The sequence below is a fragment of the Neophocaena asiaeorientalis genome, unplaced genomic scaffold, assembly GCF_003031525.2.
Source record: "Neophocaena asiaeorientalis asiaeorientalis breed wild unplaced genomic scaffold, Neophocaena_asiaeorientalis_V1.1 scaffold129, whole genome shotgun sequence".
Lineage (NCBI taxonomy): Eukaryota > Metazoa > Chordata > Mammalia > Artiodactyla > Phocoenidae > Neophocaena > Neophocaena asiaeorientalis.
The window spans coordinates 4,155,712-4,172,429 of record NW_020172446.1 but is presented as its reverse complement, the minus strand read 5'-3'; the positions used below and the strand labels follow the sequence as shown (position 1 = coordinate 4,172,429).

The following is a 16,718-nucleotide window of genomic DNA, read 5'->3' as shown; positions in this document are numbered from 1 at the left end:
AAACCCTGGCCGATGTGGTTGTCCCCCTGCCACCAAGAGCTAGAGGAGCTGGCCTGCATGGGAGCCGTACCTAGAAAGCACTGCTCCCCTGAGCTTCTGAGGATGTGGTGGGAGGGGAGAGATGGGGGTTTAATGGAAGGCCTACCACTCCCTCCCAGTCAAGGCTAGTTTCCTGAGCTGTCAGGCATTTGCCCGAGATCTGTGGTACAGTTTCTTCTGTTGGACCTTGGGGTTCGTACTCAAAGGCTATAGGGGGCTTCCCTGGTGGCGCAGTGGTTAAGAATCCACCTGCCAACGCAGGGGACGTAGTTTTGAGCCCTGGTCCGGGAAGATCCCACATGCCGCAGAGCGACTAAGCCTGTGCACCACAACTACTGAGCCTGCGCTCTAGAGCCCATGAGCCACAACTACTGAAGCCCACACACCTAGAGCCCGTGCTCCACAGCAAGAGAAGCCTCCACTCGACGCAACTAGAGAAAGGCTGCGCCTAGCAACAAAGACCCAACTCAGCCATAAATAAATAAACAAACAAACAAACAAACAAAGGCTATAGGGCTGTCAGGTTCCTTAAAAGGTCGTCGTGTCCATCTAAACCACATCCACACTCCAGAATCGGGAAGAGAGCATGTTATAGTGTAAAGAGCGTGGACTTTGGAGTCAGAAAGACCTGTGTTTGAGTTTTACTAAAGTTACCAAACTTTGTGAGCCTCAGTTTACCGACTCCCTTAAACATTGAATGAAGTGTGCTTAAGAACCGGCACTTTACCAGGCACAGGGGGATTAAATAAATAAAATATAATCTTTCCTTGAGGGAGCAGAGACCTAAGTGAAGAAATGCAACCAAGCACCGTAACTGCTATCACGGAGGTCTGCACAGCTGTGCAATGGGGTGAGAAGGAGGACGTGGCCAGTTGTGCTAGGGAGAAAAGGGGTGGCCATTAGGAGAGGCCTCCAAGGCAAAGTGACCCATGACCTCTATAAACCGGCTCTATTCTGTCCTCCCAGAACTTGAGAGGACTAAATCAGAGAAGGATGCACACCCAACCAACTACAGTTTTCTCTGAGAAAGAGAATAAGATTGGAGCTAAAGGGAGACTTGTTTTTTATTCTGTATACCATGCTTTGTGGGCCTTTATTTAAGATAACCATGTTTGTGTATCAGATGATGTCACTTAGATAGACTTCAGCCGGTAGTAAATGCTCAGGAAGATTAGTACCCTTCCCTCTGCCCAGTCTCTAATGCCATCCAGGAAAGATAATTTTGCAGCCTCTTTAATTAATCCGTCCTAGTGCTCTCCCATTCTTGCCCCTGGTGAGGTTTTCTTTCCAACGGGACGCCTAACGCTTTTGTCCAAACTTTCTCTGTAGCTCTGTCAAAAACAGCCAGCTGGCGGGAAAGATGGGGCGCTGGATGCTCTCTTTCTTTTTCCAGCTTTTTAGAGTCTGGCTTCTCAGGGCTGCAGGCATGGTCATCAGTGGCCTTGCAGGGGACTGGCTGGTCAGGGTTGCCTGCATCTGGGAGAAGGCAGGGGCCCCCTTGCTGTAGTGGAAGGCCCTAGTCCCCTGGGCGGAAACGGTATGAGCCTCACCAACCTTGTCCCCAGGGTCCCTGGGTGCTGTCAGGAGTGGGGCCTGCAAGATTCCAAGGGGAGACTTGAAATTGTGCTGCTTCCAGGCCTTGCCAGGCCAGCCAGCTTCTGGGCAGTGTGGTCTTCCCAGGGTCTTCTGGTGGTGGAGAAGTTGGGTACTGCCTGAGTTCAGGGTTCTAAAATGCTCTGTTCCTAATGTTACTCCAGGAATTTTTTTTTTTTTTTTTGCAGTACGCGGGCCTCTCACCGCTGTGGCCTCTCCCGTCGCGGAGCACAGGCTCCGGACACGCAGGCTCAGCGGCCATGGCTCACGGGCCCAGCCGCTCCACAGCACGTGGGATATTCCCGGACCGGGGCACGAACCCGCGTCCCCTGCATCGGCAGGCGGGCTCTCAACCACTGTGCCACCAGGGAAGCCCCACTCCAGGAATTTTTTACTTCATTTTGCACCAAACCTTCTGGCACCTCTGGCGTCAGAGTCTCACCATGTGAGAGCCCTGGTTTGGGGGCTCAGGGTGGACCCCAAACTATGTCCTTTTGGTAATGAGAGGCGGGTGGGTAGGTGTCAAGGGTGTGAGAACTGGTGGGTGAAAGGTCTTTGGGAGCATTTTGGGGGGTTGTCTGTCCTGGATTAGTGGGGTACATGGGACCAGCATGTAGACTAGCTCACTTCTGTTCTGCTAGGTCTCCCTTTTGTCTTCAGAGGACCATTCTGCTTTTTTCCCAGTGAGATGCTAGATGAACTACAGTCCCAGAGTGCCCTGGCCACCCAGCCCGTGGGTGGTGGGCACAGTGCCCAGGCCACACTGGACTGGGTGTGGGGACATGTCATGGTCATCGGTTGTTTTTGCAGGCACAGCTTGGAGTCCTGGTGCCAGGCAGAGCCTTGATTGAGGTAGCCTGCTCCGGCCCCTTCCAGCCCTGGCCAGAACTCCTCTGGCCCATCCTGATACCCCTGGCCACCTCGTCCTCCTCTCCCTTCTAATCTCTCTTATTTACATTGAAGTGGTTCTGGAAAATACCAGATATGCAAACACCCAGACTGGGGGTGGGTGAGGAGTGGGGTGAAGGGGGGCGTGTGTGGCGGGTGGGAACACAAGTATTTTAAAAATGCTGCAAATCTCTACAGCATTTCCCAGAAACCACAAGCACGCGTTCCGCCTGCCAGCAAGGCTCCCGCCACCCCGCTACACTAAGCTGCTGGATTCTCCTCACTGGAGCCTGGGGTGGAGAGCAGCATCGTGGGGTGGGGACCGGTGACCAGTTGGGGTGAGGGCTCCCCTGCTGCCTGGGCAGGCTGCCTGGCGCCTCCTTTGTCCGTCCGGGCAGCGGGTACGAATATGCCCCAGGCATCTGTAGCACTGTGGGCGTGCACTGTGCCAGACAGGCACTGCCAAGGAACGGAGTCTTCGTGGCCCCCCACCTCTTGCTGTGCAGTTGGTGGGGGGTGCCCAGCCAACCCTAGAGTCCTGCGTGGTGCTTGGCAACAGCTTCCGTCCTGTGAAATACAGGGGACAGTGTCAGCAAAGCTTATTTTTTCAGTTGTTGGCTCTAGTTTGGTTGGGAGACTGTTTCCTCAGGCCTGGGTCACCACTCTGGCTCCCTTAATCTCCCACCATATGTTCCTCAGAATCAGGGCATGGCTGAGCCAGGCCGCTTTGCACAAACTCTGCGGCAGGGAAGGACGTGGGGTGTTTGCCCAGTGTTCTGTATGGCACCCAGTAGAATGCGTAGCACGTACATGCTCCCCGAGTGGTATTTAATTGATCTGGTAAAGATTCAGCCGAACAGAAATGCGTTGAAGGAAGGGCATGAAAAGTGGAAGCAAGAACAACGATCCTGGCTGGCGTTCACTCTGCTTTCATTAGACACTGTTCTAGATGTTTCACACATATTAACTCATTAAATTTTCCCAGCGACCCTTTGAAGTAGATATTATAATCATCTCTGTTTTGCAGATGAGGGAACTGGTTTACAGAGAGGTTAAGGTTAAGTTACCTACGGTTTCACGGTTATTAAGTGACTGGTCAGGATTTGAACTCAAGGTATCCGCTTCCTGCCCTTCACTATGCATAGGAGAGATGGATATCTATATATCCATATAGATAGCTATATAGGGCAGGGGAAGGCAGTCTCTGGATATCCTTATACATCCACTGCCCAGCCTAGGCCTGGGCCTTCTGGTTCCCGCTGCCCTGTCACTAGAAGCCTCTTCTCCGGAAGGAAAGGGGAAGCAGCCAGGAGTGACTGACCGCTCGTGCTCTGTGGACGGCGTGCTACAGAAGGGTGTTGCTCTCAGTCTCTGTAGAGGATTAGCCAGAGGAAGTGAGCCCAAGTGGCAGCAGGCGGGATGTAATCTTGTGGGAGCTGGGAGAGGTACTGGAAAGGCGGCTGAGGGAAGCCGCAGGAAGACAAGTGGCATCTGTCTTGTCAGCCTTTGGGTGTGGTCCCCCGGGGTGGGGGAGGGTTGTGCTTTTGCCCCTCATACCTCTCCCCTTCTAGATCCTGGAGGCCAGGCACGTTGCCCCCTCACCTTTTTTGGCCCTTACTGACATGCTGGTACTGACCTCTGTAGCATTTGGGGTAGCAAGATCCCTGGAACATCATCTCTGACCAACAACATGCCCTCTTCTGTGGCGCAGGGGTGAATGTGTTCTCTCCTAGTGTGCACTGTGGGACAGAGGTGAGGAGCACGGCCTGGCAGAGCGCCTGGCAGGTGGTGGGTGTGCAATGCAGAGTTCTCACTGGCTTCTACCATCGAGTCTCTGCTGTTCCTTTTGTCTACCATGCTTTTCCCTGCCCACCCTCATGTACTCATACATACCGGCCCCGGTTTGAGTATCATTTCCTGAGGGAAGCCTTCCTTCCCTGGCCCTCTCAGACCATGTCAGGTCTGCACATCCTCTGTCTCCTTTATAACTTTCATCAAGACTGTAATTAATTCGTTATCTTCTTATTTCTGCCATGCTGGAGCACTTGAGAGCAGTGGATATTTGTGGAAGGAAAGAAGATGGTTCTCTAGTCAGGAACTGGTTTCCCATTCTCTCTTGTCTGGGTTCCCTTGTTTAGCTCAGTTTGGGTTCCTAGAACCCTCCCCACTGACTGTCCTTGGTGACTTGTCTGCAGTGTGTTAGGACTTTGTTTCTTGTGTGCCTGGACCCTCGGCATCCCTCACATGAGTGGAGGGGAGATGGGCTCTAGACAGCCAGGAGCAGGGGCCTGGGGAGGGGGCTCTGGGAGGAGGGTCCCTGGGACAGCCTGCCAAGGAAGGCACCAGGCATGGGTGAGAAGCAGATTCAGGGTCACATGAGGTCACACAGTGTCCGGCCCAGGGGACCTTGGAGGAATGTGCCTGTCTTACTGGCTGCAGGTCTCTGAGGGGGTGGAATGTGGCCTGACAGGGCTCAGGGCGCCTTCTTTCCTTCTGCTTTCCCTGGGCTGCCTGTGTGCTGGAATGTCGGCAGGCTGGGAATTTTCACAGCAAGGATTTTTCCCAGTCAGAGCGACAGATTCCAGCTGGAGCCTGGGGACAGCTCCCGAAGGGGCAGGGGCTGCCGGAGAGGGCGGGGGCAGACGCGGGGCAGCCCCAGCTGCTCTGCTCTTGGGGCCTGGACTCAGTTCCCATCCTTTCTGGGAAATGCAAACATCCGTCTCCCCATTGGGCCAGGCCAGGGGGAGCCTGGGCTTCTGGAGCTGCGGGGCTCAGGAGAGGCAGCGGGAGGCCTTGGGGACCAGAGACTCAACCTCAGTGAGGCGAGAACGTGGCTGGCCGTATCCCACAGGGCCTCACTTCCTCCAGACGGTAAGTGCGTCAGGAAGGGGTACTGCCTCGATTCCATCCTCAGGTGGGGCTGTGCCTGCCAGACCCAGGTTCTCGGACCTGTAGGGGCCACCCAGCCTCGGCAGGAGGTAGCATCGCTGAGTTTGTCACCTGTATCCGTCCTCCACTCTGTGGGCCATACAGCACCTCCAGGGCCTGGTTCCCTCTCTTAGTGACCTTTCCAGCCCCTGTGCCCTCTGCCCTCTGAGCTCCATTCTGCTGGCTCCTCCCTCCAATTCCCATTTCTGCAAGGAGCTGACTCACTTCCTCCCTCCCTGCCCAGCTTCTCTCACCGCCGGGCCCTAGGGCAAGCGGGTACCCACAGGGAGGGAGGTTTCTCACAGGGCACTTCCTGGGCTCCCTTCTCTGGCAGCAGGACTGTGAGGCTGCCCCGGCTGTGGGCAGAAGAGGGCTGCAGGTGGGGTGGGCTGGGGAGGGGCCTGGCTCTGGGCTGCAGGGACCAGGTGCCAGTGTCCCCCAAGCCTTGGCACACTCGAGGCAGGAGGTCAGGAAACCTTGAGGAACACCTGCTTGCTGTCACCCTGTGGGCTTGGTTCTGTGGAGGAGAAAGGCTGAAGATGCCATCACTGTGATCTGGGAGCCTGTGCTTTCTCTAGAACAGAAGACATCTGCGAAAAGATAGATCTCAGCCCGGAGTGGCATGGGCTGGAGGCCAAGCAGTGACGGCACTGTCAGGCAGCATGAGACGGTCATGACTCTCTGTGACACCCAGTTTCATGCCCAGCCCCATCCCATCAAGGGGACAGTGCCTGGAGAGTCCGATGGAGCCTTCCGGGGACAAGGCGAGGGGAAGGGTCTGATACAATGTCCTTGTTCCCGCTGGCGGCCTGCATCCTGTCCCTGCCCGCCCCCAGGTCCCTCATCCGTGGACTGGTTTGGTTGTGGAGCCGCCTGCAGAAGCACCGGCTTCAGAGCAGTGAAAGGTTTCCTCCCTGGGTGGGCTGGCGTCTTCTATCTCACCTGGAGCGGTCCAGGCTGTGAGAGCCTGTGCGCCTGGCGCTTCAGGCACAGGGCACCCAGCCTGTGCTGGGCCTCCTCCTCTGCAGGTGGCCTAGGTTACCTAAAGGACACAGGCACAGGGTAAGGCTGAGGCCCCACTCACTTGGCCATGCATCAAGATCAATAGAGGCGAGAGGGAAACTGGGCGCACCGCCTGAGAAACCTGGGGGTACGGCTGTGGGTTGTCTTCCTGGAATCAAGTGGCCAGCAAACTCCTCATTCCCCGTAGCACTTGGCTTTGCCTGGAGCCCTCATTTCTCTGGCAGACTGCAGTGATCCTGATTCTGGCTTCAGGATTTCCGGACAATGACAGGAGTTTTTTGTTTAGATGAGGTTGGGGGCGGCAGGTGGGAATGAGGCCTAGGGTTGGAGAAGGTGAGGGGTACCAGCCTGAACACCTTTGCTTGGTAAAAGGCCCTCACCCTCCGTCGTGGGAGATGAGCCACCCTGCCTAGTCACACAGATGCCTGTCTGCATTCCTCTCCCAGGGCTTCTTTATTGTTTCCTGCCCCCACACATTATTTCTTGTCCCTGACCTGGGGAGAAGAACCAGGCTCTGTGACGGGACACCCAGCTTGGAAATGGCTTGGCGCATGTACACACACACACACAGACACACACACACACACACACACACTCAGCAGAATTTAGTCTGGGTTGTCCTTTTCACCCAGACCCTTCCAAAGCATTTCTGCCATCAGCTTCCAGCCCTTCTAACCAGCCCTCGCCTTCTCTGTGCAGAGGAAGGCTGGCCACAAACCAGAGGACTTGGTTTCTGGGGCAGAAGAAGACACAGCTTTCCTGTTTTTTATCAGGGCCCTGGGTCCCCCACGCAGCCCCTGTGTCTTCCTTAGATCACTGTTTTCTTTGTGGGTGTTTTGGGGGGCCACGCCATGCAGCATGTGGAACTTCCCCGACCAGGGATCAAATCCGTGCCCCCTGCATTGGAAGCGCGGAGCCTTGACCACTGGACCACCAGGGAAGTCCAGACCACTGGTTCTGAGGTCTCTCTCTGTGCCTCTGAAAGAGGAGCCCCTGCTATAAAGGGTCTCCCATCTTCCCTCCCCACCCATTCCCTTCAAAATCCCCAAACTGCAGCTCTTATTGTTGCTGTAGAACCAGATGCTTGGCAAATATGAAGTTGGATGGGAAGGCTGGTTTTGGCTGTACGAGCTACTTTCAGCTCATTTGGGGGAGGAGAAGGAAGAGGAAGCCAGCATAGGCAGAAGGGCCCACAAATCGGGAGTTGTGTACGATTGTGTATGTGTTGTTGATCCATTGGTATGTACTGGGCATGGCACAGACTCTGGAGCCGGACTGCCTGGGTTTGAATCCTGGCTCTGCTGCTGACTAGCTGGGTGGCCGTGGGCAAGTTGATTTCTCTGTGCCTCATTTTCCTCATGTGTAAAATAAGAACACTAGTACTTTCCTTGTGAGGCTGTTTTGAGGATTAATGAATCAGCACATGTAAATCACTTAGAATAGTGTTATTGGCATCATCACTGATCTGTCTCTGAGGGCTGAGAAGCACTTGGTGCCTGGGAGCCTGACGGGTCATCCGCCCACAGGAATGCCACAGCCTGTTAACGACTCAGCTCAGCTCATGGAGGGTGGGGTGGGCTTTACTCTTCTCCTTCAGATGGTGCTTTTGCCCAAAGCGCCTTCCAGGTGGAGATAGGGAAATAAGGCCCAGACTGGTCCCCAAGCTTACTCAGGGCCACATGGTAGCCTCAGAGTGGGATTGCTTTGCCCTGGACATCCAGTCGAATCTGTTTGATGCCAGTTTTCAAAACTGTGCTACTTTGCCTGTGATTTCCTTCCGTCAAATTCTTGGCTGATAGCGATACCTTTCGACGACCAGACTTCTTTCCTATTTGTTTTCCAGTTGAACAAACAAACTCTACTTTCTTGTGGTCTCTTTACAACTTACTGTGTTTCCTCACACCTGTGTTGCCTCTGACAGCCCACGTGGATTAGGGCTAAGCAGGAATTGAGGCACAGAACAGAGAGGCAGCCCTGACCTGCCAGTTCCCGGGTCTGTTCTCTGCTCCCTCCCTCACACTTATGAGCTTCCCCAGACGCTCCCACCTTGGATTTTCTAGCTACTGTATCAAAACCTTTCAAATTAAGTGCCGGTGGTAGAATGTGATAGCAGTCGGATCCGTGTCCTGGTCCCTCCTTCCTCCCTGGGGAGCTTGATTGAGCCTCTCTAGCAAGGTGAGCATGCCCCGGAGTCCTTTCTCCACCACGTCCTCCTCCCCCTCTTCCTCATTTGCTTTATCCATCTGGCACCACAGGGAGGTGTCCGGTTATGGTCCCCACTACCCTATGGGAGAACTCCTAACATTCTGTTCAGTACAAGGCTTCATTGCCTTATTTGCTCTTCAAAGTTCAGGGTTCTGCTGCCACTTCTTTTTCTGGGAGCACTAACATCAGATGAGTCCAGCAGCGGGTGATGTGGGGAAGCCCTCAGGCCACTACATTCCAGATGTCTTACCCATGCATGGTCCAGAGACTCTGCAGAAACAAGGAATGATTGTGTGCACTGAGGGGCTTTCTCCCAGGCCTGGGATGCCTTGGGGTGGGGGCTGGCTTCCATTCAGCCTTGCCTTTTCAGCCCTTCTGCATCTGGCTTCTGCTCCCAGGCTGGGGGTTACATTGTGGCTACCGTCCCCTCCCCCACTTCTTTCTGAGGCCTGGGGGTCAAGGCATGGCACATGGGGATAGGAGTCTAAGCAGACTCTGGGGCAGGGGTGGGAGAGAACAGCAGGTCAGGGACAACACCTGAAGGAGTATTTGGCAAGGATGACAAGGACGAGCTGAAAGGGGGATCCTCTGGACCAGACCTGTCCAGTAGAAAGTTCTGCAAAGTGATAAATGTTCGATAGTCTGTGCTTTCCAACTTGGTAGCCATTATTAGCCACACGTGGCTATTAAGTACTTGAAATGTGGCCAGTGTGACTGAGGAACTGAATTTTAAATTTTACGTCATTTTTAATTTAATCAGAAGCATTTCCTTGTTTCAGTTTAAATAGCCACACTTAGCTAGTGGCTACTGTATTAAACAGTGCTCTAGACAGCTCATTCAGAAAGAAGTGGTGGGGCGCTCTTGAACCTCGTCTCGTCTTGCCGTCCCCCTGGTGAGGCTGGGAGGGTGGTGTTTTCTCTTCCTCTCAGGAAGGAAGGCTTGTTCTCTCGGGCAATTTCTACACTTCACCAACTCAGGAATCCTGATGCCCCAGGGCCAACGGGTCCCTGGCCGTGTGCCACCACAACTAGGGCAGTGCTTCCCCAGCTCGCCAAGCATGTTTTCTGCCCAGCCTGGTAATACACAGGTGCTCGCATGCCCCAGTGGATTTGGCCAGGGCTGTTAATGCAGAGGTGGGGGGTTAGTAGGAAAAGTAGAAGCTTTTGCTTCTTCCTTCCTGCTTCTATGGAGATTGGGTCTGTGCTTTATTTTGACTTCAAAGGGTGCTAGAAACAAGCCCAACAGGGGCCTCCAGAGGTGAACACACAGATCCTCAAACATTTATTGAATATCCAGTGTTTGGAGGACACTGAGGCTTATCTAAAGGAGTGTCTCTGAGAATAAATAGCACAGGCCTCCAACTCACACTCCGGGAGGCCATACTGATATTTTAAATTGGTGTGTCTGACCCTTAAACTGGGTTTCCTTTTTTTTATCCTCTGGAAATAGAGAAGAGTTGTCGTTTATGTGAAAAAGAGAAGAACGATTCTTCATTATGCTTATTCTCTCCTGTCTGCCAGAGGGGGTGGGGATGGGAATATCACGCGTGGTGCATTTAGTAGACTCAGACGTGCCCCAAGTCTTGGTGGGATTTGGGGCAGGAGGGTGGAGGATGTTGGAAAACCAGCCTCAAGGTTGGCCCTTGGCTTTGGGCCTTGTGGGAGCTTGGCAAGCAGAGGCAGTTTGGAAGTCCCCAGGGGCCATGAGGAAATCCCCAGCAGCTGAGAGTCCTCAGGGAGCAGCAGGCCTACTGGAGCCACCAGTCAGGTGGTCCGTCCCCGCAGGCAGCTGGGACCTGACTTCGAGGGGATGGTCTCCTGGTCTTCTCAGAGAGGACAAGCCCAGACTTCCCTGCTTGGGCTCTGTGCCCACGAGATGGTGTGGTGCCAACAGGCTCTGAGCAAATCTTTGGTTGTGCCAAGGCAGGGGCTGGGGGAGCCCAAAGCCTCAGTGACCACCTCTGGGGCAGTGATGTGGGGCTGGCCACTCTGAGCCCACTGACCCTCCTGGATTGCTTGTCCCAGAACTCTCCCCACGACACAGGCTCAAGGCATCCCTGGAGTCTTCTGTTTATTCATGAAGTCATCCATTCATCCATTTTATTCCATCAATAAGCATTTACTGAGTGCCTGCTATACATAGGGACTGTTTTGGGCTGTGGGGATGGAGCGGTGATGAAAGCAAAGTCTGCGCCGAGCTCATCTTTGCCTCTTCTGGACGTATCCCTCCAGGGTAAAGGGAGAGGCCATCTTGCCGCTTCTGCCCCCCTCAGCCTCCAGCTCCCAGGGGGCGCCTCTTGGGGGCGGGGCCGGCAGGGCGACCCCAAGGAGGTGCTATCCCGCGGCCTGGGCGCCGGCTGGCCCTTGAGAAGGGGGCGGCCGCCCTCTGCCGGGCTCCAGCGGCACTACAGGGCGGGTGCACACCGGGCTTCCAGGCGCATGTGCCGGCCGGGCCCCGCCCCCGACTCCGCCCCTGCGCTGTTGGCGGAGCCGTCGGGGCCAGGAAGCGTAGGCCTCAGGGGTTGGGGGCGGGGCCAGGGGCTGACTTGGCCGCAACCCAGCGAGGCAACTCCTGGGCAGGGTTGTCTGGGCCCATCCCTACGCCTGCACCTTTGGTCTCGGCGGGTTTCTCCTCAGACCTCCTCCTCCTCCCTGCGGCCATCCCTAGGCTTCAAGAGGGTCTGTTCCCTTCCTTTGGGATCCACTGGTTATTGATGCCCAGTAAAATTTCAGAAAAAACCTTGGTACCTCAAAGAGTACCAGTCACTGTCTACTGACACACTTACACTGTTACTTTATAGGAGAGAAGACATTTCTTACACACCAAAAAAAAAAAAAAAGGTAATAAAGGCTAATCCTTGCCAACAGAGGGAAGGCACAGGTGCTGAGAAACCTTTGAACTGATCATCCCGAAGAATGCATCTGTCTGGTGGTGGGGAGTTTCCAGGAAGCATAAATAAATGCTCCAGGCCCTCCCCAGCCCTGAGAGCATAGCGCTGGAAACAAGACTCCCCCCAACTTCCTTAAATAAAGAGTTCTATTAGTGACACTTTATACATTGCAAATTAGTCATAACACAAGCACTACATAATTAGTATCCATTTATGGAGACAGTGTTTATAGCCCCCCCCCCCTTTTCTTTTAAGAGTTTTGATTTAAAGGGAAACTAGAAAGACAAATGGGGTCAGAGGAGTATCCTTTCATTAAAATGCTAATTAGAACCTCAGTCTCAATGTTTTACAAACTACCTCCCTCTAAACCAGCCTCAAGAAGTTCACAGTCTAGTGGTAAGGGGATGAAACGAACAAAAAACAAAAAACCCCAAAACAGGCATTGTGCTTCCCCGCAGTGTTCACCATGAGGTATTACACATCATCATTAGTTGCAAGAATAAACGACTTGCTCCTCAGAGCCTCCTGTCTAGCCTGCTCCCAGCTCTGCCTAACCCAGTGCCGGAAACAGAGCCAAGGCCCTTTCACTCACCCAACACTACCAATGTGGGAGAGCAGAGTAGTTGAAGTTGTTACTCAATCTGGATATTCCTTTGTTCCCCATTCTTTTCTGCGTGGCTAATTACACATGTACCTTTCAGATCCGTTAGTTAAATCCAATGGATATTTATTGAACACCTACTATGTGCCTGGTTCTGGGGAGTAGGATGGTATCTAAAGGAAGTAGGAAATCGTCCCTGTTCTCCAGGGGGAGAAGGCTTAAACACATGACACAAATAGATTACCATCAAAACATCAGTTTAGTCATGGCATATACTCATTAAACTTCAATAAATTCAACTACCGTTTCCCCCCCCCCCCGCAATCCGAAAGTACAGCGTTCCTATGAAACCTTTTGGAAGCTGAAATGGTGCAAAGTAAAGAAGCAATGACCTTAAGGCACATTTTGCTAATGGATGCATTTTAAAAAATCGAGATAAAGCATACCTACAGATTCACTTCAAAGCTATGACAGTCTTTTTTGTTTGTTTGTTTTTTGTGGTACGTAGGCCTCTCCCGTTGCGGAGCACAGGCTCTGGACGCGCAGGCTCAGCGGCCACGGCTCACGGGCCTAGCCGCTCCACGGCATGTGGGATCTTCCCGGACCGGGGCACGAGCCCGTGTCCCCTGCATCGGCAGGCGGACTCTCAACAACTACGCCACCAGGGAAGCCCTAAGCTATGACAGTTTGATGCTGAGATGCTGAGTGTAGTTCCTGGGGAAGGAGCTTGGCAGTGCTGCCTGGCGTGTGTCCTGCCGCTATAACGCTTGCTGCAAAACAAACACTGGACACTATTTTTGTTCTTAGCATATTTTTGTAAAAGCGAAAATCCTCTTCAGATTTCTTTTGCTTATCGGAAACAGGTACTAATGTATGCCTTTCGTAAAAGCCAAGTGGCATAAAACAAACCTTCAAAAAATGGAGGATACCTGTATGTGGTTGTGTAGGAAACTATATATTACTGTAGTCTGAAATTATAACCATTGTATTTTGTACACTTTTATTCAATGCTGTACATGACTGTATACATTATGCTTTCAGATATATAGAATGGTATATACAAACCCATGTGTACTATACTTTGTGAGCAGGTTTAGGGATTTTTTTTTTTTTTTTTTTTTTTTTTTTTTGCGGTACGCGGGCCTCTCACCGCTGTGGCCTCTCCCGTTACGGAGCACAGGCTCCGGACGCGCAGGTTCAGTGGCCATGGCTCAGCGGCCCAGCCGCTCCGCGGCATATGGGATCCTCCCGGACCGGGGCACGAACCCGGGTCCCCTGCATCGGCAGGCGGACTCTCAACCACTGCGCCACCAGGGAAGCCCAGGTTTAGGGATTTTTAAGAGTAATTTTGACTATATTCTATTTTTGCCTTACATGCTGACTTTAGAATCTAATTCCACATGGTATGTGACTCCCCTGTATGTAATAGAGCACCGTGTCGAGTATACTCAAGAACCACCATGCATATGTGCTGATGTATAGGTATAGACAGTGAACACTGTGGGGTTTTTGGGTTTTTTCTTTTCACTACACCTTGGTTTTTAATAATAATTTAATCACTACCGACAATTTGCCAGGCCTAATGCTAGGTGCTTTCCATGCACTTCTTTTTTTTTTTTAATAAATTTATTTATTTTTTAATTTATTTTTGGTTGTGTTGGGTCTTCGTTGCTGCACTTGGGCTTTCTCTAGTTGCCATGAGTGGAGGCTACTGTTCGTTGCGGTGCGCGGGCTTCTCATTGCAGTGTCTTCTCTTGCCGTCGAGCACAGGCTCTAGGCACCTGGGCTCAGTAGTTGTGGCTCACAGGCTGTAGAGTGCAGGCTCAGTAGTTGTGGCGCACGGGCTTAGTTGCTCCGCGGCATGTGGGATCTTCCTGGACCAGGGCTCGAACCCATGTCCCCTGCATTGACAGGTGGATTCTTAACCACTGTGCCACCAGGGAAGTCCCACTTTTTTTTTTTTTTTAATTCTCACGACAACCCCATAAGGTAAGTGTACTATTATAAGGCAAAAAGTGGAAAATCTAAAAAATCGAGTAACTTTCCCTTAGGTCAGACTGCAAGAAAGAGTCCGAGCTGGGATTTAGACTTTGCACTCTGTTACCACGCAGGTCTTGGGTTTTGAGAAAGGCTTCATGAAGGAGGTGGAACTCACCATGGACTTTGAGAAATGGGGAAGGTAGAGGGGCTGGTGGAGAAACTTTCATAAGTAAAGGCTCTGTGGGAGATGAGGGCAGGGAGCCGTGGGAAGATCTTCCTGAGAGAGTGAGAGCCTGGAGTGCTGGGGAGAGGGCGAGGGTGAGAGGAAGGTGAGGGTGAAGCGCTGAGGAGGACCCAGATTGTGGCTGTCCTTAGAGGGAGGCTGAGGTGCCTGGAGGTGGTCTGGCTGGCTGTGGGAGTGACCGCGTGGCCCCCAGAGCCATAGGACAGGCTTAAGGACCAGGTCCTGAGACAGCACTGAGCTTTGAGCAGCAGAGGGACTAATGGTGATTATGTGTAAAGCTGAGTGGGTTGCCAGGGCCCCAGTTTCCCCCTCTGAATGAAGAGGTTTCCCTTTTCACTAAGGGAAGTGAAACTGCCCTGAGATGGTCTCCGTCAGTAACACCAAGCATCTCAGAGACAGAATGGACAGGATCTAGTCATCTGAGTAGAAACTCGGAACGGATGGGCCCACGGTTACTACTAGTAAGTCAGACGAGACTGTGCAGACGAAGTGACACTCGGTCACCCAGAAGTCATCTTCCAGGGCACTGCCGAATGGCAGGTGAGCCTCGAAGGCCCTCAGGCAGCCAGCGTAGAGAACACGGAGTCTGCGTGTGAAAACCCAGGCCTTTCACTCACAGGAGAGGCTGTGTGTTCGCTGACATCCCACGTGTTCTGCTCTGGACTCTTCTGTCAGGCTTAGTTATTTGGCTTTACAGCCTTTGGCAGAAACAGCATGTTAGAAGGAGGTGAGACTGCGCAAGACAGGCGTGCTGACAGGCAGAGTGACAGCCGATGGTCTGGCAGGGGTAGGGGACAAAAGAACTAAACAGCAGATACACAGACACAAAGGGCGTCTGGCCTTCCTAACATGGGGGTAGCCCGAGGCTTCAGGTTGACTGCGGTGCCGAGTCGGGGCTGGTGCCCTTGGAGAGTGGTTTGGGGTGTTGGTGGGGCAGAAGCCAGGCTGTCAGTCAGGAGGTCAGAGTTTAAGATGTTAGAGATGAGTTCAGAGTATTCTACCAAAGAAAGAGAGTCTATAAAATGTTTGTTATTTTTATGATTGGAAATCATAATAGAATTTAGAAAGCTACTTAAAATAGAAAGTATTTTGTCCCTTAAAGAGGGTAGGCTTCAGTTACCTGAAAATTTTGCTTGGGATGCCTCTCCCCCACCCCAAAGATCACAGATAGATGATAACTGTTAAAACTTATCGAAAACATAGGGGCTGGACCCTGTTCTTAAGGCTTTGCAAGTACTAATTCATTTAATCCCTACAATAACCCTATGTAGTAGGCAGTATTACTTCCCCCATTTTATAGGTGAAGAAACGGAAGCAAGAGTGAAGTCGTGTAGTTTACTGCATGGAAGAGCCAAGACTGAACCCGGCAGTCTGGCTCTGGAGGCCTCACTAACTTAACCACAGTACAGTGTGAATAATTCCTTTAAAGCAGTGCTTCTCAGAATCACCTAGAGAGGGCTGGTAAAAACTCAGCATAAAAACATGCTGAGTTTCTGATTCAGTAGGTCTGGGGTGGGGCCCTAGAGTTTATATTTCTGACAAGTTCCTAGGTGATGCTGATCCTGTTGGTCTGGAGACCACATTTCGAAAACCAAAGCCCTTTCCCTGACTGAGAACCTCACCAATTTCATGCTACGAGAGTCAGTGCAGCATAACCCTTATTTTGCGGATGAGGGAAGTCTAAGTCACCTGCCCGTGGCCACACAGCTAAGTCATTCATTCCTTCATTCACTGACTCTCTCATTGATACAACAAATGGGCACCTCTGCCCTAGGCCTCACGTTGACCTTGCAGTCAAGCAGCTCTCAGCTGTGGCTGTATGTAAGAATCACCGCGGGAGCTTTTAAAAATCCCAGTGCCCGGGCCGCACTCCCAGACCAATTAACTCAGAAACTAGGGGGAAGAGGTGGGATCGAGGCATCAGTATTTTTAAAGTCTCACTGGGGATTTCAGTGTGCCACTGAGGCAAGTGGCACCACTGTGTCAAGAAAGCACTGGAGGTACGAAGACCTGTGACATGGTACGTGCCCCCGAAAGGCCAGACCATCTCCCCGGGAAGACACACCACTCCCTGGAAAGCAGACTCACGAGCCCAGCGTCCTAATGGCTTGTACAGCGAGTGGCAGGTAGGAGCCGGAGCTGGGCTTCGGTCCTCTTGGGCAGTGCTTAGCAACCTCTTCACAGAGAAAGTAATACTGTTTACAGGACCCGCTGGGCTCACAGGACCGGCCAGGGTGACAGGCCTGGGGTCTCCAGACACCCTGTTGGGTATTGGTTAGGAGACAGCTCTGCTCTGGCTTCTCAGCAACCCCGCCTCCCCTCCCCA

General features: G+C 52.6%; 1 protein-coding gene across 7 annotated transcripts in view; it reads left to right on the top strand.

Moving 5' to 3' along the window:
- Positions 1-16,718, top strand: part of MYO18A (myosin XVIIIA) — an 84,645-nt gene that overhangs the window by 5,856 nt on the left and 62,071 nt on the right. Inside the window, exon 1 of one of the 7 annotated variants that reach the window (XM_024734671.1) lies at positions 5,374-5,391. The exons of the other annotated variants lie outside the window; for them this stretch is intronic. The gene's annotated coding sequence lies outside the window, so the exon portion shown is untranslated. Of the gene's footprint in view, positions 1-5,373; positions 5,392-16,718 lie in introns of those variants that run through there. 7 annotated transcript variants of the gene reach the window in all.